The sequence below is a fragment of the Enhydra lutris genome, unplaced genomic scaffold, assembly GCF_002288905.1.
Source record: "Enhydra lutris kenyoni isolate GAN:26980312 unplaced genomic scaffold, ASM228890v2 scaffoldscaffold15, whole genome shotgun sequence".
Lineage (NCBI taxonomy): Eukaryota > Metazoa > Chordata > Mammalia > Carnivora > Mustelidae > Enhydra > Enhydra lutris.
Window position 1 is genome coordinate 33,354,726 of NW_019154099.1, and position 26,416 is coordinate 33,381,141.

Here is a 26,416-nt window from a genome sequence, read left to right on the forward strand (position 1 = left end):
TTCTTTCTGAACCTCTTTTTATCCCCTTTCTCCCCCCTCACGATTTGGGATCTCTTCTGATTTGGCTAAAGCATATTTTCCTGGGGTTGTTGCCACCCTTTTAGTATTTTACTTGCTCCTTCATCTACTCTTATCTGGACAAAATGACAAGGCTGAAAAACTCACCACAAAAAAAAAGAACAAGAGGCAGTACCAAAGGCTAGGGACCTAATCAGTACAGACATTGGTAATATGTCAGATCTAGAGTTCAGAATGATGATTCTCAAGGTTCTAGCCGGGCTCGAAAAAGGCATGGAAGATATTACAGCAACCCTCTCGGGAGATATAAAAGCCCTTTCTGGAGAAATAAAAGAACTAAAATCTAACCAAGTTGAAATCAAAAAAGCTATTAATGAGGTGCAATCAAAAATGGAGGCTCTGGCTGCTAGAATAAATGAGGCAGAAGAAATAATTAGCGATATAGAAGACCAAATGACAGAGAATAAAGAAGCTGAGCCAAAGAGGGACAAACAGCTACTGGACCACGAGGGGAGAATTCGAGAGATAAGTGACACCATAAGACGAAACAACATTAGAATAATTGGGATTCCAGAAGAAGAGGAAACAGAGAGGGGAGCAGAAGGTATATTGGAGAGAATTATTGGAGAGAATTTCCCCAATATGACAAAGGGAACAAGCATCAAAATCCAGGAGGTTCAGAGAACCCCCCTCAAAATCAATAAGAATAGGTCCACACCCCGTCACCTAATAGTAAAATTTACAAGTCTTAGTGACAAAGAGAAGATCCTGAAAGCAGCCCAGGAAAAGAAGTCTGTAACGTACAATGGTAAAAATAGTAGATTGGCAGCAGGCTTATCCACAGAGACCTGGCAGGCCAGAAAGAGCTGGCATGATATATTCAGAGTACTAAACGAGAAAAACATGCAGCCAAGAATACTATATCCAGCTAGACTATCATTGAAAATAGAAGGAGAGATAAAAAGCTTCCAGGACAAACAAAAACTGAAAGAATTTGCAAACACCAAACCAGCTCTACAGGAAATATTGAAAGGGGTCCTCTAAGCAAAGAGAGACCCTAAAAGTAGTAGATCAGAAAGAAACAGAGACAATATACAATAACAGTCACCTTATAGGCAATACAATGGCACTAAATTCATATCTCTCAATACTTACCCTGAATGTTAATGAGCTAAATGCCCAATCAAAAGACACAGGGTATCAGAATGGCTAAAAAAACAAAACCCATCTATATGTTGCCTATAAGAAACTTATCTTGAACCCGAAGACACCTCCAGATTTAAAGTGAGGGGGTGGAAAAGAATTTACCATGCTAATGGACATCAGAAGAAAGCAGCAGTGGCAATCCTTATATCAGAGCAATTAGATTTTAAGCCAAAGACTATAATAAGAGATGAGGAAGGACACTATATCATACTCAAAGGAACTGTCCAACAAGAAGATCTAACAATTTTAAATATCTATGCCCCTAACGTGGGAGCAGCCAACTATATAAACCAATTAATAACAAAATCAAAGAAACATATCGACAATAATACAATAATCGTAGGGGACTTTAACACTCCCCTCACTGAAATGGACAGATCATCCAAGCAAAAGATCAACAAGGAAATAAAGGCCTTAAATGACACACTGGACCAGATGGACATCACAGATATATTCAGAACATTTCATCCCAAAGCAACAGAATACACATTCTTCTCTAGTGCACATGGAACATTCTCCAGAATAGACCACAATCTTGGTCCTAAATCAGGTCTCAACCTTTATCAAAAGATTGGAATCATTCCCTGCATATTTTCAGACCACAATGCTCTGAAGCTAGAACTCAATCACAATAGGAAATTTGGAAAGAACCCAAATACATGGAGACTAAACAGCATCCTTCTAAAGAATGAATGGGTCAACCAGGAAATTAAAGAAGAGTTGAAAAAATTCATGGAAACAAATGATAATGAAAACACAACGGTTCAAAATCTGTGGGACACAACAAAGGCAGTCCTGAGAGGAAAATATATAGCGGTACAAGCCTTTCTCAAGAAACAAGAAAGGTCTCAGGTACACAACCTAACCCTACACCTAAAAGAGCTGGAGAAAGAACAGGAAAGAAAGCCTAAACCCAGCAGGAGAAGAGAAATCATAAAGATCAGAGCAGAAATCAATGAAATAGAAACCAAAAAAACAATAGAACAAATCAACGAAACTAGGAGCTGGTTTTTTGAAAGAATTAACAAGATCGATAAACCCCTAGCCAGACTTATCAAAAAGAAAAGAGAAAGGACCCAAATAAATAAAATCATGAATGAAAGAGGAGAGATCACAACGAACACCAAAGAAATACAGACAATTATAAGAACATACTATGAGCAACCAACGCCAACAAATTTGACAATCTGGAAGCAATGGATGCATTCCTAGAGACATATAAACTACCACAACTGAACCAGGAAGAAAGAGAAAGCCTGAACAGACCCATAACCAGTAAGGAGATTGAAACAGTCATCAAAAATCTCCAAACAAACAAAAGCCCAGGGCCAGACGGCTTCCCAGGGGAATTCTACCAAACATTTAAAGAAGAACTAATTCCTATTCTCCTGAAACTGTTCCAAAAAATAGAAATGGAAGGAAAACTTCCAAACTCATTTTATGAGGCCAGCATCACCTTGATCCCAAAACCAGACAAGGATCCCATCAAAAAAGAGAACTACAGACCAATTTCCTTGATGAACACAGATGCAAAAATTCTCACCAAAATACTAGCCAATAGGATTCAACAGTACATTAAAAGGATTATTCACCACGACCAAGTGGGATTAATTCCAGGGCTGCAAGGTTGGTTCAACATCCGCAAATCAATCAGTGTGATACAACACATTAATAAAAGAAAGAACAAGAACCATATGATACTCTCCATAGATGCTGAAAAAGCATTTGACAAAGTACAGCATCCCTTCCTGATCAAAACTCTTCAAAGTGTAGGGATAGAGGGCACATACCTCAATATTATCAAAGCCATCTATGAAAAACCCACCGCAAATATCATTCTCAATGGCGAAAAACTGAAAGCTTTTCCGCTACGGTCAGGAACACAGCAGGGATGTCCGTTATCACCACTGCTATTCAACATAGTACTAGAAGTCCTAGCCTCAGCAATCAGACAACAAAAGGAAATTAAAGGCATCCAAATCGGCAAAGGAGAAGTCAAACTATCACTCTTCGCAGATGATATGATACTCTATGTGGAAAACCCAAAAGACTCCACTCCAAAACTGCTAGAACTTGTACAGGAATTCAGTAAAGTGTCAGGATATAAAATCAATGCACAGAAATCAGTTGCATTTCTCTACACCAATAACAAGACAGAAGAAAGAGAAATTAAGGAGTCAATCCCATTTACATTGCACCCAAAACTATAAGATACCTAGGAATAAACCTAACCAAAGAGACTAAGAATCTATACACAGAAAACTATAAAGTACTCATGAAAGAAATTGAGGAAGACACAAAGAAATGGAAAAATGTTCCATGCTCCTGGATTGGAAGAATAAATAATGTGAAAATGTCTATGCTACCTAAAGCAGTCTACACATTTAATGCAATTCCTATCAAAGTACCATCCATTTTTTTCAAAGAAATGGAACAAATAATCCTAAAATTTATATGGAACCAGAAAAGACCTCGAATAGCCAAAGCAATATTGAAAAAGAAAGCCAAAGTTGGTGGCATCACAATTCCAGACTTCAAGCTCTATTACAAAGCTGTTATCATCAAGACAGCATGGTACTGGCACAAAAACAGACACATAGATCAATGGAACAGAATAGAGAGCCCATAAATAGACCCTCAACCCTATAGTCAACTAATCTTCGACAAAGCAGGAAAGAATGTCCAATGGAAAAAAGCCTCTTCAATAAATGGTGTTGGGAAAATTGGACAGCCACATGCAGAAAAATGAAATTGGATCATTTCCTTACACCACACATGAAAATAGACTCAAAATGGATGAAGGACCTCAATGTGAGAAAGGAATCCATCAAAATCCTTGAGGAGAACACAGGCAGCAACCTCTTCGACCTCAGCCGCAGCAACATCTTCCTAGGAACATCGCCAAAGGCAAGGGAAGCAAGGGCAAAAATGAACTATTGGGATTTTATCAAGATCAAAAGCTTTTGCACAGCAAAGGAAACAGTTAACAAAACCAAAAGACAACTGACAGAATGGGAGAAGATATTTGCAAATGACATATCAGATAAAGGGCTAGTGTCCAAAATCTATAAAGAACTTAGCAAACCCAACACCCAAAGAACAAATAATCCAATCAAGAAATGGGCAGAGGACATGAACAGACATTTCTGCAAAGAAGACATCCAGATGGCCGACAGACACATGAAAAAGTGCTCCACATCACTTGGCATCAGGGAAATACAAATCAAAACCACAATGAGATATCACCTCACACCAGTCAGAATGGCTAAAATTAACAAGTCAGGAAATGACAGATGCTGGCGAGGATGCGGAGAAAGGGGAACCCTCCTACACTGTTGGTGGGAATGCAAGCTGGTGCAACCACTCTGGAAAACAGCGTGGAGGTTCCTCAAAATGTTGAAAATAGAACTATCCTATGACCCAGCAATTGCACTGCTGGGTATTTACCCTAAAGATACAAACGTAGTGATCCGAAGGGGCACGTGCACCCGAATGTTTATAGCAGCAATGTCTACAATAGCCAAACTATGGAAAGAACCTAGATGTCCATCAACAGACAAATGGATAAAGAAGAAGTGGTATATATACACAATGGAATACTATGCAGCCATCAAAAGAAATGAAATCTTGCCATTTGCGACGACGTGGGTGGAACTAGAGGGTATCATGCTTAGCGAAATAAGGCAATCGGAGAAAGACAACTATCATATGATCTCCCTGATATGAGGGAGAGGAGATGCAACATTGGGGGTTAAGGGGGTAGGAGAAGAATAAATGAAACAAGATGGGATTGGGAGGGAGACAAACCATAAGTGACTCTTAATCTCACAAAAGAAACTGAGGGTTGATGGGGGTAGGGGGGTTGGGAGAGGGGGGGTGGGATTATGGACATTGGGGAGGGTATGTGCTATGGTGAGTGCTGTGAAGTGTGTAAACCTGGCGATTCACAGACCTGTACCCCTGGGGATAAAAATATATGTTTATAAAAAATAAAATTAAAAAAAAAAAGTCAAACCTTAAAAAGACATATTTTCATATATATTAAAAAAACCATCTCAAATACAATACTCTGAAATAATCCACATTATTTTTTGATTACTATCATGTTAAATATCTTTTGATGTAAGTATAATTTCATATATAAAGAATCATATTACACATAATTTTACTTTATTTTAAAAAATTTTTATTTTTTATTAACATATAATGTATTATTAGCCCCAGGGGTACAGGTCTGTGAATCACCGGGTTTACACACTTCACAGCACTCACCATAGCACATACCCTCCCCAATGTCCATAATCCAACCACTCTCTCCCTACCCCCTTCCCCTAGCAACCCTCAGTTTGTTTTGTGAGATTAAGAGTCTCTTATGGTTTGTCTCCCTCTCGATCACTTCTTGTTTCATTTTTTCCTTCCCTACCCCCGAAACCCCCCATGTTGCCTCTCAAATTCTTCATATCAGGGAGATCATATGATAATTGTCCTTCTCTTATTGACTTATTTTGTTCAGCGTAATACCCTCTAGTTCTATCCACGTCGCCACAAATGGCAAGATTTCTTTTGATGGCTGCATAGTATTCCATTGTATATATATACCACCTCTTCTTTATCCATTCATCTGTTTATGGGCATCTAGGTTCTTTCCATAGTTTGGCTATTGTGGACATTGCTGCTATAAACATTTGGGTGCACATGCCCCTTCGGATCACTACATTTGTATCTTTAGGGTAAATATCCAGTAGTTCAATTTCTGGGTCATAGTGTAGCTCTAATTTCAACTTTTTGAGGAACCTCCATGCTGTTTTCCAGAGTGGTTGCACCAGCTTGCATTCCCACCAACAGTGTAGGAGGGTTCCCCTTTTTCTGCAACCTTGCCAGCATCTGTCGTTTCCTGACTTGTTAATTTTAGCCATTCTGACTGGTGTGAGGTGGTATCTCATTGTGATGCTTTTTTTTTTCAAAGATTCTATTTATTTATTTGACAGAGCAAGAGAAAGAGAAAGAGGAAACACAAGCAGGGGGAGTGGGAGAGGGAGAAGCAGGCTTCTGCCAAGCAGGGAGCCCGATGTGGGTCTTGATCCCAGGGCCCCGGGATCACGACCCAAGCAGAAGGCAGACGCTTAATGACTGAGCCACCCAGGCGCCCCTCATTGTGGTTTTGATTTGTATTTCCCTGTGCCGAATGATGTGGAGCACTTTTTCGTGTGTCTGTTGGCCGTCTGGATGTCTTTTTTGCAGAAATGTCTGTTCATGTCCTCTGCCCATTTCTTTTTTTTTTTTTTTTTTAAAGATTTTATTTATTTATTTGACAGAGAGATCACAAGCAGGCAGAGAGAGAGGAGGAAGCAGGCAGAGAGAGAGGAGGAAGCAGGCTCCCCTAGAGAGCAGAGAGCCCGATGCGGGGCTCGATCCCAGGACTCTGAGATCACGACCTGAGCCGAAGGCAGCGGCTTAACCCACTGAGCCACCCAGGCGCCCCACCTCTGCCCATTTCTTGATTGGATTATTTGTTCTTTGGGTATTGAGTTTGATAAGTTCTTTATAGATTTTGGATACTAGCCCTTTATTTTTTTTTCATTTTTTTAAAAAGAATTTATTTATTTATTTGACAGAGATTACAAGTAGACAGAGAGGCAGGCACAGAGAGAGGAAGGGAAGCAGGCTCCCTGCTGAGCAGAGAGCTCGATCCTAGGATCCCGCGATCATGACCTGAGCCAAAGGCAGAGGCCTTAACCCACTGAGCCACCCAGGCACCCCTGGATATTAACCCTTTATCTGATATGTCGTTTGCAAATATCTTCTCCCATTCTGTCAGTTGTCTTTTGGTTTTGTTGACTGTTTCCTTTGCTGTGCAAAAGCTTTTGATCTTGATGAAGTCCCAATAGTTCATTTTTGCCCTTGCTTCCCTTGCCTTTGGTGATGTTTCCAGGAAGAAGTTGATGCAGCTACACATAATTATAAAATGATGGTGAATTCTTATTTTAAAGTTTATCCTTCCCCCACCTCTCATTTTATTATCTTTATTTATTTATTTGGATGATTCTGCTGGAACCAAAATTTAGGTTAAGCTTACCAAAACCACATAGAATGAGGGTAGGAAAGACTTATTTCTCCAAGGGCAACTAGGGCTACCATTAGCAGAATGGATGGATGGATGCTGGACATTTAAAATGTCTGTTAATTGTTCACTCCTTTTCTTCATGCATTCATGATTTCAAGAAATATTTTGAGTATCTATTATGTGCCAGACACTCTACTAGGTGCTCGGAATGCAATGTGGAGCAAAATCAGACACATGCTATTCTCAAGAAGCTTACAGATGTGAGTGAAACAGATACTAATCAAAGAATCACAGACAGAAATGACAAATTACAGAATAAAGGGCATGAAGGAAAGTTACCTGAAGAAGTAATGATTGTCCCAAGCTCTGAAGGAAGGTTAGTGGGTTGACTAGCCAAGGATGTGGGAGAGTGTTCTGTGTGGAAAAGAAGCATTGCAGTCTCTCTGGCAGTAAGCAATACTGTGTGCCTGAGCAAATGCAGGAAGGCCAGCACTGCTAGAGTACAGTGACTGAATAATTGTCTAGCAGGAAGGAGGTTAAAGACAGAGTGGTCTGTGAACAAGGGGGCAATCACCGATGTATTTTTAAACAAAGCAGTGAATAATAAGATCCGAATTTTGAAAGAATCATTTTGACTACAGAATTGAAGAAATGATGGTGGAAGGCTGGCTGGCAAGTGGATGGGACTGGAGCAACCGGGGAGCTATTGGGGTAGTCCGGGCAGGAGAATTCAGCAGCTCGGACCAGGTTAATGTCAGTGAGTATTCAAAGGAGCAGTTGATTGCAGGGAATATTTAGAATGTAAGGCTGGTGGAACTTCCTTCTGGCCTTGACGTGGGAGATAGGGGATAGAGTGTGGGCGCAGAAAATCGTTATGACATTTTTTTCTTGTGCAGTGGGATGGAAGATTTTACCACTTGCTGGGTGTGGTTTGAAGACGTGGTTTGAAGCCAGAGAGCTTGAATCTAATTCTGAACGTACTGAGTTTTAGGTGCCTTGGAAGAATCCAAATAGTGTAGAATAGTATGAGTCTGTGGGTCAGAAATGAGGCCTGGGCTAAAGAACTAAGAGGGTGAGGTATCTCTCTATGTGTAATAATTTCAGCTATGTTAGAGGAAGAGATCAATCACCTCAGGAGAATAGACAAGTTACCTCTTACCACTCATATTTGCATATATTAAAAATGGCACATAAGATGTCAGGATAAAAGCTGCATTGTAAGTATCATGTAAGTAATAAAAGTACTTAAAAGTACTATATATACTAATATAAGTACTAGATATACATGTAAGTATTTCATATACATTCATATATTATATATCATCACTATATGTAAGTACATATGTATAAAATTATACGTAAATAGTATAATAACTCTAAATACTACTTAAAAATAGTTTCCTTGCTCCACATTAATGGTCATTGATTCACCTATTGAAGATTTAGCCTATAGGCCCTTTTTTTATTACCTTCAACATAATGATGCCATTTTAGTTTTGTGAAACAATGCAATATATGGCATTTAAAGATATTCTAAAGATCCTTTAGAGAATGCCTTAATAATATGCTTTTTAAAATTAGTAATTTTGTGGAAGCTATATTCTTCAAAGATTAATGTGTTGAAACTTGGCTGTAGATACATTTTAAGAAGTGATTTATTATTGTCCTCGATTTGCATTACTCTATGTTGGTGGTCTACAATGTATATTTCTGCTATGTTTTTCTTTACCCTTTATGACAGGACTGAGGGTAATATTAACATAAAAATTTATAATTTCCTGTTTCCTTTCCCTGCACTATCTTCTTGCATACTTTATCTCCTGTTTGACCATTTCTTTAAACATCTAAATTGTTATGGGTTTATATTGCCTACAAAATTGACAAAGTGCTGGCCTTACTCCTAACTTAGAGTACTACAGTTTGCAAACATTCCATTGCAAAAACAATAGTCTTTAATGCTATGGAGTACAACCAGCAAAGCATTCCAGAACCTGTAAATTAAAACAGAAGCAGAATAAGGAAAACAGTCTTATAAAGGAGGATAACAAATATCTGAACTATTATATTTAATTTATGATGACTTCTTTAGGTTTCTCAAAAGCTTTACAGCTGGTTTGACAGTATACATGGATACAGGTCTATGTGGTGAAAAGTCAGTTGATAAAATCATCCTTCCACAGCACATAGGGCATGATGGCCATGCCTGTATTCTTGCACTCGAAGCCTTTTATGATTGGGTGGAAGCAATGTGAGGAAAATATGGAAGTCTATTGGATTCAGGCCTAGAGCTTAAAAGCATTGTGGGCCATGTTTTAGTGTATTAGAAGCTAAATTTCCCATTGCACACATGAGGATTTTTGAAGTCTCATTTTTAATCTTAAAAATTTGCACAAAAGTTTCTTTTTGTCTGATATATCATGTTTTAACATAAACTAACACTAAAATTAGTAAATGATACAATTATGTAACTTTTCCTTTCAAAATCTTAAAGTTAAAATCAGTTTGTCAGGAGGATACATGTATCTCGTAGTGTTTACCTATTCTGTAGCACACCACTAATGATGCGTAGGCCACAACTTAAAAGCACTGTATGCTGCTTTGGCTATGTTGTTCTTATGAGCATTTAACCTTAGTTATAAAGTTTAGCTACATTGACATAGCAAGGCAGAATAAAGCCATTGCAATTACCTATTTCATGTAGGCAAATAATTTGAACAACAGACTCATGTAGTGGTATTAAGTTTCATTTCTAGAAATTAAAGTTGCACATCTGGATTATTATCTAGATTTTTATTTGTGTTTTGTAGCATGAATTCTTCAGGGGTAAGAGTTGCTAGTTATTTGGTGTATGAGCATCTGGCACAGTACATGGAGCATAAGAGAAGATCAGGAAATAAATACTAAGCAAGTGAAGGAAATGGGTAAATGAATTACCTGTGTACAGTACATTCTAGCTGTAGTGATTTTTGACCCACTTTTTAATTGGTTACTAATATATGGAGACACTTTTCAGAAAACATTGAATATATGAATAATGTTTAAAATTTCAAGTGTATTTTATAGATTCTCAGAGCATGCTAATATAGCCATATAACATATAGTTATTGGATATTAGAAAATAAAGTGGTACTTAAATGATGGAGAATATCCAGCTAAAATTCTAATTACTTTTTCTTTTAGATAAGAAAAAGTTGAAATATAATCTTCAAGAATAAATAGGACTGTGGCTTTCCAATTAAACAAAATTCAATCAAAAATGTAGGTTTCCAGTGTTTTCATGAAAAACGCTATAAGTAGGCATTGCTTTGGAGATTGTCTTCTATAGCTTTGTTCTTAATTAATCTTTATATTTTTATTATATTCTTTAAAAGTTGATACAGTTCTTGAATGGTTGTAAATCTTCAATAACTAGACTCGAAGCAGTTAATTATACCTTAATGTGCGTGTCTTAAAAAAGATACATTCTAACTTTAAATATAATTTTAAATTAAGGCAGAGGAAGCAAGGTTTGAAGTCAGTATCTTTTATTAAGTTAATTTTAGTTCTGACAGCCTGTAGCTATTATCTAATTATAGAGTTTCCTAAAAGAGAAACTCATTAGTATGTGACATAAGGTGCATCTCTCACACTGTTCTTATGAAAGAAACCTAGCAAGTAAATATATCCACAATGTCTTGAATTCACTGGACTTGCAAATTTTATTGCAAAATAGAGTTTCCTTCAAAGTAAATTAACTACTCCACCAAAGCTCCATTTGAATACAAACTTTAAAGTTGAAACAAATGAAGTACCAATAGATTGATTATGCAGTCGAGAGTTTGTGAGGCTCTGGAAACATATAGTTTATCTTGGTGTTAAAGAGGACACACTTAAATCTGTATTATGTATGTTTCCATAGGGGATGAATTAGTGAAGTAGATGAAAGTGATAGTAAGTCTCTACTGATTTTATAGAAGACATCAATCCCTGTTTAAAAGCATGTCAGGACCCTTTCACTTCCAGGAAGATGGAGTAGACATATTTTTTCCTATTTTTTCCACTAAGTACAGCCACTACCTTGGACATTATACATAAAACAAATGTAAGAAGACTTTGAAAAGTAGAGAGAAATACAGACATGTTAGGGATCTCAGGACTCATGAAATAACACAGTGATAAGTTTCCAGGATTTTCTCCTTGCCTTGTTTGTTAAGACTTGGGGCTAAGGATGCTGACAATGCAGAGATGCCAAAAAGCTCAGACAAACAAAACAAAGCAAGCCAAAAAAGCCTGCACTTTCTAGCCAAGGACTAGAAGGGACAGCCTCACAACACAGAAAATGTTTACATAATAACATCTCTACTCCAGGAAACAAAACAGAATAAACTGTGGCCCCACCTTCCCCCTACCAGCAAAGGTCAAGAAGGCCCCCAGACTTTGACCTTTGCCAGGCTGTAACAGATGCCCCAAAAGCTCCATTCACTAGAGAAATGAAAACTTATATTTACACAAAAATCTGTACACAAATGTTCATAGGCTGCCTTTGTAATGACCAAAACTGGAATCAACCCACCTGTCCTCCAACTGGCAGATGGTTAAACAGCTTTGGTATGTTTATACCATGAAATAGTACTTAACGATCAAAAAGGAATGAATTATCAAGGGGCGGCTAGGTGGTTCAGTCCTTAAGTGTCTGCCTTCAGCTCAGGTCATCACCCCAGGGTTCTGGGATGGAGCCCCACATTGGGGTCCCTGCTCAGTGGGGAGTCTGCTTGTCCCTCTCACACACCCTTCCCCCATGCTTTCTCTCAAATAAATAAAATCTTAAAAAAAAAAAAGGAATGAACTATCTATAACATGTGACAAATGGAGTGATTCCAGAGAATTACACTGAATGGTAATATACCAAAAGGTTGCATTCTGTATGATTCCATTTAAGGCATTCTTGAAATGACACAAGTATAAAAATGGAGAACAGATTAGTAGTTGGCCTGGGCGAAAGGAAGACATGGGGGAAAAGGGTGGTGTGGGAGTGAGTGTAGCTGTAAGAGCTCACACAGGGGATCTTGGCAGTGATGGAAATGATCTCTTTCAGTGTTAATATCCTGGGTGTGGTATTGTACTACAGTTTTGCAATTTACTATTCTAGGAAGAAACTTAGTAAAGTGTACAGGGGATCTCTTTGTGTTCTCTGTTACAACTGCATTTGAATCTATAATTATCTTAAAATTAAAAATTTAACTTAAAGCTATATCAGGCAAAAAGTGAACATCTCTCATGAATGGGATCAGCTATCAAAATTTCTAGCACAAATAGGAAAATGTTGACACATTTCTCATAACACCTGGTTTGGCTCTCCCAATATTTGAAATGCATGGGGGATAGGCAGAGATATGCCGATCTTAAAAACTTGAGGGACCACATTGCCAGGATCTTTCAGTAGTTTCTTTAAGATTATTGGATGTCATTTGGCCAAAGTTTTAAGAACCTTCAAACCCATTTCTTTGATATTCATTCCCCACTGTCTTAACCAGTTTTCTTCTGGAAATAGTTTGAGGAGATCTATAAAGAGCACACACAGAGTGAGCCCATTAAAATAAAGATAAAAACCAAGAGTTAAGCAATGCAGGCAGAGAGAAATGGAAAAGAAAGTACTGCATTAAAAATTTTAAGCCTCTTTTTTTTTTTAAAGGTTTTATCTATTTATTGGTCAGAGAGAGAGAGAGGGAGAGAGAGCACAGGCAGACAGAGTGGCAGGCAGAGGCAGAGAGACAAGCAGGCTCCCTGCTGAGCAAGGAGCCCCATGAGGGACTCGATCCCAGGACGCTGGGATCATGACCTCAGGCGAAGGCAGCCACTTAACCAACTGAGCCACCCAGGCGTCCCTCTAAGCCTCTTTTTTCTGTTTTTGGTAAAATTGAAAAAAAATTACATCTCAGCTTTCTGTTATCGTTAGCAAAAGGAGTATCATGATGGATTACATAAGTTCCATTATGAAATAAGAGAGAATATACTAGCTGTTCAGGAGAAACACATTTTATGTTAAGAATAAATTTGGAGGGCAATTTCTTATATGGCTTTTAACTAGAGATTTAACATTTTATTTTTTTTAAATAAACGTGCTATTACAAAAACTTCATATTGTAAACCATGTGGCTGGTCAAAAAAAGATCATACAAACATACAAACAAATAAAAATAAAAATAAATGTCTTAACCAATGATAAGGCCATAACACTGAACTGTGGTCCAGGGGATTCTTCCCATGATGGGCAGAGTGGGGAGAGTCTATACTGAGTCACGGACTTGGAGCACCTGGTTGCCTAGTCATTACCCTAAGATCATATCTGACCATAGTACTCTGGCCTCTGCAGTCAGGCTTGTGTCCCCACTACCATCTGCCTGGGATAGCCAATTCCATGTCCTCCTAGCACAGTGATTACCTTGAATACGGGCTTGTCATAATAGCTCTCCTCTGCTGATCTCTCCCTCCCTGCTTTTCAACACTGGGTCCTTCTGGAGACATCCTTGTCTATACAGATCCTCAGATATTCAGGTTATTTTCTGTACAACAGCTGCCAACATAATTTCCAGAGCACAGTGCATAAGACCTGACTATATATACGGCTTATCCAAGCATGCTGATTTTATATTCCCAATCAGACTGCAAATGTCTTGAGAGAGGTCTATATCTACCTATCTCCTGATTGACCTCTCCGCTTATAGCCACAGGATCTGAAGTAAGTCTAGCCAGATTCCTAGCTCTGCCATTTGTTGGTTATGCTACCTTGGAAAAATTGTTGAATTTTTCTGGGTCTTTTTTGCCTCCTCTGTGTGGCGAGAGGGATAATTGCACTACATACCTCAAAGATTTGTGAGAATTCAATTGAATTATACATGTGTAACTCATAGAACAGTACCTAGCATATTGTGAACACTCAGTAAGTTCTATCAGTTATCAGCTGTTTCTGGATTACTCAGCATTATATGGGAGAATCTTTATTCAAACTTACATAATTTTGAAAAGTAACCTAAGGACAGAAACTATAAGCTGCTCACCTAAATGCCTGTCCTCCTTTTCTTTCTGGGTCTTTAGCTGGACCCTATTCCCCAATCTCTGTCAGGACTGAATGTTGACTAACAGACTGTGGGAGAGAGTATTGTGTGCCATTTCAGACCCAATTCATTAAAAACTTCCCCCATGCAGGTCTCCATATTTCTGGCCAGCTGGAGTGGAGATGAACTGAGACATGGAAGCCACGTGTTGAAGGTGGCAGAGTGCCTGTCAGCCTGTCACCACCCAGTTATTTGCATCAGATTGCAAGAAATAAACTACTATCGAGTAAGACCCAAATTAATCTCTTGGGTCTGTTTGTGGTAACTGTTCATACAACCCCACTGTTCTCACAACAGACAGCTCTTAACAACTGTGTGTGAGAGAAGTAGCTTGACATTAAGTTGATGACCCTAAGAATGTCTGCCGTTTGACTTCTAATGGAGGCCTCCCATTCAGACAACTCCTTATTCCTCTACGGATGGCATGTCAACATGGACAGGTCTTCCCTACTCAGTGGTCTCGTGGGATTCTAGTCAAATCTTAGTTTTAGCTCTCTTAATTACGATTGTGTATCTTTTATTAGTTTGTCTCAGAATTCTCCAAATAAGATTTGCATTGGCTGCGTGCTTCTTTTTAAAGAGCCTCCCAAACACCAAAAGCTAGCTTCAAAATTTGTTTAGCATTTTTCTAATGACTTGACAGCAGAGACTGGTGTGTGTGTGTGTGTGTGTGTGTATAAATGTGTACTGGTATGTTTGTGACTTTCCTAAGCCAAGACACAGGGCCGGCTGAATTCCATAACATATGAATTTACTGACTGAATAAAGCTGTCTCCCCCTTCCCATATTTGCCAGAGCTAAAGTAAATTGTTCTCCTGGGTAGCAGAAGATCATAGGTTGGAAAAGGTAGGTGCAGGTATCCCCCGTTTTTTGAAAGTTTGTGTTATGTTACTTTGCTCTAAAACCTACATTAGCACCTATTTCTGCTAACCAGAAGAAATTCTCAGATGACTTTCACATTTATGAGAAATGTGAAAATGAAAATAAAACTCAATGTTTGCTTTGCAGTGAGCCCTCACAGAGGCAGTGCACACCCTGAGCCATGTAGGCGGCAACCCACCTCCCCCATTCCCACCCTCCAAAACCAGGCTCCTTCCCCGGGAAGCACACACAGCATCTGAGCATCAAGCTGCCAGAGCTCTGAGTTGCGTTTGTGCTTCTATCAGCAAAATGTGTCCTATGGTATCAGAGAAGCCTAAGGAGGTTAATTTTGAGTCTGGGACACTCAAAAAATTTCCCATATAAATTAATGTTAATTGCCTTTTTGCTCCCCACTATTTCTGATTACTTTCAGACAGAGGGTGAAAACTATATTCTTGAGTGAACACCACTTTCTGTTCTTAGAAGCAAACTTATTTGCCTATTTTGTCTCTTGATTCTCTCTCACTGTTTTGTTCATTGAACAAATGTGTTTTTTTTCGAGGTAATGGGAAGACAGAGGTGCTTCAGCACATGACAGGCTCAGGAGAGGCGCTGAGACACCTGCCCAATTGTGACGTCGCTGAAGAAGTTATTCTAGAGCCACTTTATGGAGAATTTCTACATGGGATCAGAATTTGTGAATAAGAAAACTGGTAAGCCAAATCCTCAAAATAATACAGGTGAGAAAAATTAAGTTCCAACATGGGGGGGGGAGCTTTTGTCAGGGTCAGAAGTGGATGCTTTCCTTGAGTGCTGGAAATTTGAGATACTTTCCAGCATCATTGCCTGGGAACTGAACTCCCCATCCTCAAAAGTGGAGTACATGAGCTATGTCTTTCTGTGAGGCACCTGAACTAAAACAAGAGACTCTAAAACTGCTACCAGTAATGATTCAGCTTAACCTGGAATGGGGTGCATTATGTGCCCTGTCACTGGGAGTTCTGAGTCCTGGAGTCATGTCAGAATAACAGTAGAGGTCTTGGCCAATAGAGGTTTGTTTCAATGTTAGTGGTTTGCGGAAGATGAATCAGCACAAACAGCCAGAGACTCAAGGTTGAGCAATCTCATCCCCCACTTCTTTTCTCCTCAGACTTCCCTTCAAAGCTGTCCCACCCAAGTCTCAGCAGATATTAGTGTTTGTGGGATGACCTTGCAGAGGCCTGCATCAGGGCAAATTTGTGAGTTCAGGAGTTCCTCTGTCTCCCTTCCCTCCCTCTCCCTGGCAGCTGACAGTCCTGGGGAGAAAGAGAAGTATCCTGAGGGCTGGGACGAAACAAGAAACAAGTAATGAGTTTGCTAGAGTTTGAGGGGTTCCTGCTCCATCACACATAGTTCTTCATTAGGCTGGTAAGTCTTGGTATGACACAGCAGTTTTTGATATAACTTAAATCCAGGTTTAGAATTTTTAATACCACTTTAAATGACTATAAGACTAAAGCTTGTCTCTTGATCCTGCAAAACACACGAGTCAAGTACCAGCTGCATAGTAATTTTTTTAAGATTCAGGATCTTGGTCAAGCTATAAAGCACTTGATATATACCCATTTGGAAATGTCTTAAATGCTAGAACTGTACACACTCTATTACGTATTCTAATATAGTCCTTTTCAGCTCTGGAAGTTAGTTCTTGGAGAAATCCAAGATAGTTATTCTAAGAGTGGTCAAATCACGTAAGTCCACTAAAATTGGAGCAAGATACATTTGTTTGCAGCCTCCTGTTTGAATGTGGATCCCTTCCCAGATAATCCTTTGAGCTTATTTCTTGGACTTTGTCTGAAGGAAGTAAAAGGAATGCCACCAAATATGGCATATGAGCAAGCATGTATATCTGAACATTGTTTATAATAGGACTCATTGGAAAAAAAATTAAGTACCTGCCAATGCAATATTGGCTTAAAGAATTGTATCATATTCATACAATGGAATGTCTTCAAGTCATTTAAAATAATATTTTATAAACATAAATTTATTTAAAATACTATTTGATTATTATTAAACATGAAAACAACTTTTAAAAGTGCCTTAAAGTGAGAAAAGGGTAGCAAACAAAAACTATATATTAACGTGATAAAATAATATATACCTACATAGAAAACTTACTAAAATGGAATTATATATATTACATACTCTCTATATTATCATAGAAAAATACTGTCTCAATGTTAACGATTGTTACTTCATGGTAGAATTACAGATTATTATTTTTTCTTATATATTTTTGTGTGTGTTCTTACTCCTTGTGCCATAAAGATGAAGTTATACTAAAATAGTATTGGTTTCAAGCTAAAATGGTAACTATATCTGGATTACAGAAGCTTTCTCCCTAACAGGTAATAATAAATAAAATATAATAATAGAAAAAATAAAAATAAAAATAATAAAGTATAAAATTTAACCAACAATCAAACAGAAAGGATGAGCAATCACACGTTATCAACTTCAAATTGCCATGTTGAGGACAAAAACTGGTTTCTCCCATGGAGCTGAGTGCACTGGCTCCCACATTTCAGTAGTTGTAGTGGATGGAAAGTTGAATCAATAACATTCAAAATTTAAAATTCTCAGTATTCTCATTATGATTTATATCCACCACCACTACCAGGTTAGAGAGCAGTAAAAAGGCTGAGGCTGGGAAGAAGAGAAAATTATTCTGAAAGAGGCAAGGACAAATCCTATAGAGAAAAGGCTACATTAACTGAACCAACAGAAATGGACCTCAAAACCACTGGAGAGGTTTGAGATTATTCGTGATTTCCTGATAAATCTTGGAAAAAATTTAAAGCCCCAGTGGATTCCCTTTCCGGATTTTAGTCCTTTCCCAACTGGGAAAATCCTTTCCCAACTGGGTGAAATGATACACAACATCAAAGAAGATCCCAAAGGAGAGAGCAGAGTTGCTGACCTTCAAAAAAAGGACATGCATAGACCCAGCTGAGTTCTTTCTCACCCACACTTCCCTCCCATAACACTCACCAGTGCCTCCCAGCTACAGAAAAACAAACAGACACTAAGTTCAGTATTCAAGGTAGCCAAGAAGAGCAGACAATAGGTTTTAAAAAGCAGCAGGGTGGGTGTCAATAAAATTTAAATACTTAAAGAAATTTCTGGCACCTAATGTGTGGATTTTCCACACCAAGCAAATCTATAATTCTCAACAGCCACCAACTGAGTATCTTACAATTTATTTCAATTCTGACACTAACTACCTAGAGTAGGTAGAGCCCTTAACCTACATACCCAGCAGGTAAAGGGCTCAAGGACTTCAGATATTAATCATAAGTAGTGGGTCCCCAGATTATCCACACTTCTGTCCAACTTGGCCACAAATCCGTAACACTCCACAGTTTGATAATTTGTTGTTGAGACTCACAGAACTCAGGAAAGCATTTCTATTTACCAGTTTATATTATAAGGAACATAAATAAGGAGGCAGACAAAGAAGTATATAGGGCAAGGTCTGGAAGGGTCCTAAGTGCAGGAGCTTCTGCCCTGGATGGCCAGTGGGCCATCTTTCTAGCACATGGATGCATTCACCAACCCTGAAGCTCCTGGAAATCCATTGTTTAGGGTTTTTATGGAGGTTCCATTATGTAAGCATGATGGATTAAATTTTATGGAGGTTCCATTATGTAAGCATGATGGATTAAATAACTGACCATTGATGATTAACTTAATCCCCAGCTGTTCCCTTCTTCCTGGAAGTTGGGGGGTTGGGGCAGAAACTTTCAACCCTCCAATCACATGGTTGGCTCCTCTGGAAAGCCAAACCTCCATGCTGAAGCTATCTAGGAAGCAATCTAGGGGTCATCAGGCACCATTCACTCATTATCATACAAAAGAGATTCTACCGGTCTAGAGATTCTACCAGTCTTAAAAGCTCTTGTGTCAGGAACTGGGGACTGGGACCAAATATAACACATGATGGTCCCCTCACTCAAAAAACTGTAAGCATTTTAGGGGCTCTGTGATAAAAAAAGGGAATGAAAATCAATACATATATATACATATATTTCTTATTATATCACAATATTACAATACTATATCCAATAAACAGATTTGGGTAGAGTTAGCCATATGAATCAGAAAGAAAAATGCAAAGAATTGCCATGGCAGTTGTGAAAATATATCACATGGAAAAAATAAATCTCATAGGACCAGTTCTATAAAGAACCATACTCCAGGGAAACAGATGAAATTTCCTTTCAAATTCATCATACAATAGAATAGTTCAATAATAATATGAGTTGAATAACAAGAAGTTATTGGTGAATTGAGGATACAAATGTCATTATTACAGAAATAATACATGAAAAATAATGCCAAGGGACAGAACAGATGGCAAAATATTAATTTGGTCTTCCAGAAAGTCTTAAAATAATCACAGGAAATGCTTAAGAAAAAGACAAAGAAAAGTTAGGGAGAGAATAATGACTTTAGAAGTCAAAGATAATACAAAATCAGTGTCAATGAAATAGGGCATTCAGTAAGTGAAAAAGTATTCAAGGAAATAATAGAATAACACTTTTTTTCTGAAATGAAAAGAAAATCAAATGTTTTGAAAGAAGATAGTGTGTTTTAGGAAATACAAACACACATCTCCATCATCATCATCATCAACATCAAACAAACAATACTGAAAAATATCTCATTTAATTTAAAGATAAAGAACTTCAAAGATAAAGAAATAAATTTTGTGGCCTAAAGGCAAAGTAAGTCACCTCTGTGGGAGGAAAAAAATCAGGCTGGAGTTTGGTTTCTTAATACCAACAATTAATGCCAGAAAGCAAAGGAAAATTTCCACCAAATATTAAGGAAAAAAGTGTGACTTAAAATAGTATAAGTAGTTAAATTGTCAATTTAAGTATAAAGACAATTGACAGACAATTCCAACATAAAAATAAAAGCAAGGAATAGAATATCTATAAATGGTTCTTGAAAAAATTCTTGAGGACAAAGAGTAACCAACCAGTATGTAAGCGGAGAATCTGTAGTGAAAGACAGGGAACAATAAATACTCAGTGGTAAGAGACAGTGGAGCTATGTGTGCAGAGTTCTCAAGGAAAGAAAGTGAAACTCAAAAACAAAGTGTCCTTTGATATAACTCAAAGCCAGACATTTACAACCAAGAAATATCCCAGGGAATGTGATATCTATGAGTCCTTCTAAAAAAACAAGTTGATGATGAAATCGAGTCTACCAAGAGGTATATAAAAAAATCAAGAATGGAAAGGGTGACATGAAATGAGTGGTAGCAATAACTCAATATGTTTGCAATAAAATAAAGACTAATTGTAGGAATTACAGCAATGAAATAGAGTATGAATGTTATGAAACATTGAAAACGTCCTGACACATTGAGAACAGTAAGTAATACAGCCGCCCTATCTTTATATGTGAGCCAAAGTCCTTGTACGTATGCTTGTCCAGTTTTTCGTTCTCTAATACCTCATATCTAATCCACCAGCAAATTCTGTCATCTGTACTTTCAAAAACATATAGAACATGACTACTCACTGTCTTGACTACTAATGCCCAGGTCCAAGTATCCATCACCTCTTTCCCTTGCGACTGTAAGTCCCCTAACGGGTCTCCTCACTCTGCACTTGTAATCCTAGAGTCTAGTCTCAATGCAGGATGAATATTATAAAAATGCCAGTTAACCTCATTGTATAGCACTAAGTGGTTTCCCATCTCACTCAGAATAAAATCCAAAGTTATTCCTGTGGCCACAATACCCCAAATGGATTTTTTGACCTCTTGCCCTCTTTCTGCCCTGTTGTATGTCCAGCCACACTGGCCTTTTTGCACTAACTAGCCACTAGCCTGGAATGGTCTTCCTTCAGTTATTTGCATGGCATTTCATGACCACACTTGATTGAGACTTTTGCTTAAATATCTCTTCATCAGAAGGGCTTTTTTGATCACCCAAAATAAAAAGCACCTACCTTTACACTCTAACTTTACCCTACCTTAAGGTTTTCATAAAATATAACATAACCAGCAATAATTTACTTATAAAACCTATAACACATTTATATATGTTAAATATATATTATGTAAATACTATACTTGATATATGTTTATGTGTATAAATACATATCAATAATATATAAATATGTATATTTGTGACTTTATCATCTGACATACACATACCACACACACTAGCATACAAACTACATGAGAATAGAAACTTTATTCATTGTTATGACTCACATCTCAGCACTGGCATGGAGTGGGTGTCCTCACTAAATATTTGTTTAAAGAGTATTCAACGAATTAAGATAAACGAAATATATCCATTACATCTTTAAAAATAGAATAAAATGCATCGATATAACAGTATACCATTTTAGATTGAAGAAATAAAAACAGTCATACAGTCTATCCTCATAGTTTTGCCCATGTCAAAATGAGGTTCAGAGGAAAAAAGTGAGAGAAAATGAGGTCCAGAGATACTGAATAATTTGCTAAAAGAAATACTGAGGTGTGTAAGAGAGTATGGACTTTGGAGTCAGGCAAAACGTGAGTCAGCCCCTTTTTAGCCATACGGGCTTAAGGAAATTATCTGTATTCATTGTCCCTTTACTACCTAAGGTGAAATATTTGGACTCCATATCTTGCAAAACTTTCAAAATAATAAAGAGCAACAATGTATGTGTAATAGGATATTGGAAGAAACTTTTCTTTTGCCATATAATTGGGATATGAATTCACAAATGAGCACCAAGAGACATTAAGTATCCTCCACTGTAAAGAGATGAAAATGATTGGGTCCTCTCTCCCAGCCTCCAACCGTGCTTGCTAAATTCAGTAGCGCCAACGAAGCCACACCAAATGGAACCATTCTTTACTTTCCAGAGTGGAAGAGACATCAGAAAAGAAATTACCCCTGGGGGTGTGTGTTTTGATGGAATTTGAGTAAGGAATGATTTTATCTGCCCATCCCATGAAGGAGGAGAATGGGTTCTCTCACTCAAATGATGGAAAGACTCCCACAGAATTATCAACATTAGGGATGTCTACAGAGAGGAGACTGGCATCTACTCCTTGGCAGGATGCTTGCTGAGTCATGGAATCTTCAGGTCTATCATGTTGACTTGGTTGAATGAAATAGAATATGGTAAAGAAGTTCAATGTTGCCTGGAGCTGTACATCTTATATTCAAGGCACTGGTTACTGCTGTTCTTCCCAAGATTTTAGGAGGATCAAAGATTTTTGGCAGAGACCATGCTAGCATGCGCAGTGCATCTTGGGATGAATGATATCCTGTTCTCCACGACACTTGGCAGACCTCAGTGATTCACATAGTTGCGTATGAGGGAGAACAAAGTTTAGAGAAGCTGAAGATTCCAAGTTGACCAAGTGGCCATCATAGAACAAAGATGGTGCTCACCAGGGGGAAAGGAACAAAAGATGGGTGTTATACTTTGAGGGTGTTCTTACAGATAGATAGGATGCAGTGAGCTGCACGGCATCTCAGAAAAACCACAGACACCATCTATATTGAGACAGAACCTCAGCAGAGCCCCCAGCCGTGGCGAAGCCAGACCAAATCAGAGAATACCTGAGATGCTCCTACACTACTGATATGGGTGGGTGCAAACAGATATCTGCCTTTTCTCCCTCTTCCTTCCTCCCCCTACATAGTAGAAGGAGACAATGCCAGAGAATGATTTGTGTAGGGGCGCCTGTGTGGCTCAGTGGGTTAAGTGTCTGTCTTCAGCTCAAGTCATGATCCCAGGGTCCTGGGATTGAGCCCCACATTGGGCTCCCTGCTCTGCAGAAAGCCTGTTTCTCCCTCTTCCATTCCCCCTGCTTATGTTCCCTCTGTGGCTATCTCTCTCTGTGTCAAATAAATAAAATCTTAAAAAAAAAAAAAAAAAGAATGATTTGTGTAGAGTTGAGTAGGGGTTTGCCCGTGGAAGTGTGTTGGGGACTGGACAACAAAGCTTGGCATAGAGGAAGGCACTAAAGCAGAACAGGTACTCCTGATACCATAGCAACAGTCTGAGGGGTGAAGATGGCTAAGCAGACCCAGACATTTTAGGCCCAACTTCATGCACAGGTGTTACCATGTTGCATCAAATGCAGGACCAGTTAAACTTCAAGGAGACTCTAACCGAAGGTGGTCTTTTAAGGGCGAATGTGCCTGCCATATGATATCATTCCTAGCAGAAAGTATTTAAAGCAATCCTTTTAAAAGTAGAAAAGCTGTGGAAAATTCCCATTAAAAATTAGAGTTTCTCAAGATGGGATCGGGGGTGGGGAGAGGAGACAAACCATAAGAGACCCTTAATCTCACGAAATAAACTGAGGGTTGCTGGGGGGTGGAGGGTAAGAATAGGGTGGCTGGTGATGAATATTGGGGAGGGTATGTGCTATGGTGAGTGCTGTGAAATGTGTAAGCCTGATGATTCACAGACCTGTACCCCTGGGGCAAATAATACATTATATGCTAATTTTTAAAAAATCAATCGAGGGACAAAAAAAAAAAAAAAAAAGAACAGAAAGAATCCCTACAAGATAGGAACCTCAAGTCTCTTGAATCCAATATTTTCATTTTCCTTTATTTGAATCAAATGCAGTTGACCCTTAAACAACATGAATTTGTTCATTTGTATGTGGACTTTTTTCAATAAATACAGTACAGTATTGTAAAACAAAATTATAGTTTCTGAGCAAACTGTTAGTAACCAAAATTATTTTAATATTTCCACTAAACCATATGTGATCGAGCATAGAGTTATTTAGTCAATTTAACTTTTTAAAAAATACATTTTAAAACTCTAATTAACAGCATACATTTTTGTAATGCTAGTATAAAGATATTCCCCTATGTATTTATGTAGCAAATTAGATAATCTCATAATCTACTGAGGACATTAAATTTCTTTCAAATAAAAAGATGGATGATAGGCCAAAATCTAGATCAGGTATATAGTTTATGGCTTTAGAAACAAAATGAGATAGAAGGCTTAGGAAAGTATTTGGATAAAAATGCCAAAGACTTAACTAACGTGAGAGGAAAAAAAGTGGTTTTCTGAACTAAATTATTTGAATTGATTGCACAAAGTGACAGAGAAAAGAGAGGAAAGTAAAAGGAACAGAAAAATCACAATAAATCTTAATTTAGATGTAGATTGTGCTAGGATCTCTTTCCTCTAGTTTGATCTTTTCTTCATATCACTCACACTTTCAATTTGAACTAACAAGAAAACGTGAAATTTATATAGAATTCAGGTATTTTTTCCTATGAGTTAGAGAGACAAAGAAATCCCTTCCTTTAACTGCCTGAGTCCTAACTCAGGTTGTGTACTATGTATTGTGTGAGATAATGTGTCCACCTCTTAACCACGGGGAATGGTCTTTTATGAGTAATCAGCTAGACAGCAGTTGTGCAATCAGCTGGAGCACCTGAGAAGTCACTGCTGGGAAAGTGTAAGAAAGTTTGAAGAACATGAGGATAAAAGGAAGAGCTCCAGATCTCCCAGGGGAATCAGCAAATTTACAGGTTCAGGTAAAAGTGATATGTTTTGGGATTTCTATCTCAGAAATATACCGGAGATTATTCCAAAATAAGTCAGTGGGTCTGTAGTCACAGATTTTATTTAGGAAAAACAAAACCAAACCAGAGAAAAATCTTATGGCTATCTTTACATAGCCAAGTTTGCAAAAGAAAGTGCCCTTTGTTACTCTGTAGGGTAATATTCCAAAGCATTCCGTGGTCTCGCTGTCCCTCTGCAGAAACCTTGCCAATTTAGCAACGTGATTAATTTCAATCTGCAGTTTTTCTTCATTCTCTTTTAGATCCTCATTTTAGCAGCATAGCGGGAAAGTTTAAGAGTTCTTACAACTCCCCTTGCTGGCAGCAAATAAGAAGTGCAACTTTAATGTGGAAAACTTCATATTAATCTGGGAAATAATAGCTACATATAAGATCAATTTTTAATTTTAAAAACAAGACTGCTCCCAGCTCCAGCTTCTGAATAAGTTTAAAATGTAAATTAAAAACACAAAAAGGAATCATTACCTTTGTTGGAGATCCTAATTTCTGGAAAAGTCAGATCAATAATGAAACTCTTAGATTAAGGCATTTAATTCAATAGCATAGTTTCCAAAATTCGCATTTCTGAGATCTGATACAGAATCACATTTTCATCTCCTGAACATTTAGATTGTACCCCTAGCTTGTTGCCATTCTGTCTCCAGAGATCCATCATTGTCTCTGGCAGGAATGGAAGGTTCTCTGGTCATTGCATCTACCCCTGCACCCATTTCAGCCCCCTTGCTGTTCTTGCAGTTGGGCAAGACAGCAGAGATGGGCATCACTTACTGGTGCTCCAACAAAAGAGCCAGCCCACAACCCCCAAATCTCTCCTTCATTGCTGTGGTCACTACAGACGTCCCTGCTTAGTACTTGAGTGACCATATGGAGCAGATTGCCTTGTGTGCCCACCCTTTCTATTCAACCACAGTCAAGTTTGAGTGAGAAATCCCTGTTAAGAGTTAAGCAATTCACATTGTGAGGCTCTTAATGTCCTGAAGATAATAAAGTAGCTGATGTTTTTATTTTTTTTAAGATTTTATTTATTTATTAGACAGACGGAGAGAGTGCACGCACACGCAAGCAGGCAAAATAGCAGGCAGAAAGAGGGAGAGGAGCAGGCTCCCTTCTGGGAGCCAGACATGGGCCTTGAACCCAGGACCCTGGGATCATGACCTGAGCCAAAGGCAAACACTTAAACAACTGAGACACCCAGGAACCCACCCTTAATTAATGCTTTTAGTACACTTGTAGAGTATTAGGCAGGATCCTGAATACTTTGTATGTCTTACTTGGTGTTTGCAACAATCCAGTGAAGTATTTTTGTTATTTTCTTAGCCATGTTTTAGAGATGACAAAACTGTGGCAAAGGTAGAGTAAGTAACTGGTCCAAAGTCAGAGGGCGAAGAAGTGATGGAACCAGGAATCAACTCAGTCTCCAAATTCCTTGAATTTTTATTTCTACTCTACACTGTCTAATAAGCCAGACTTCACAATTATTTAAGATTAAGTATATTAAATTGAATGCCATAATTCTATTTAATAAGTTATAAAGGCAAGTTATTATAC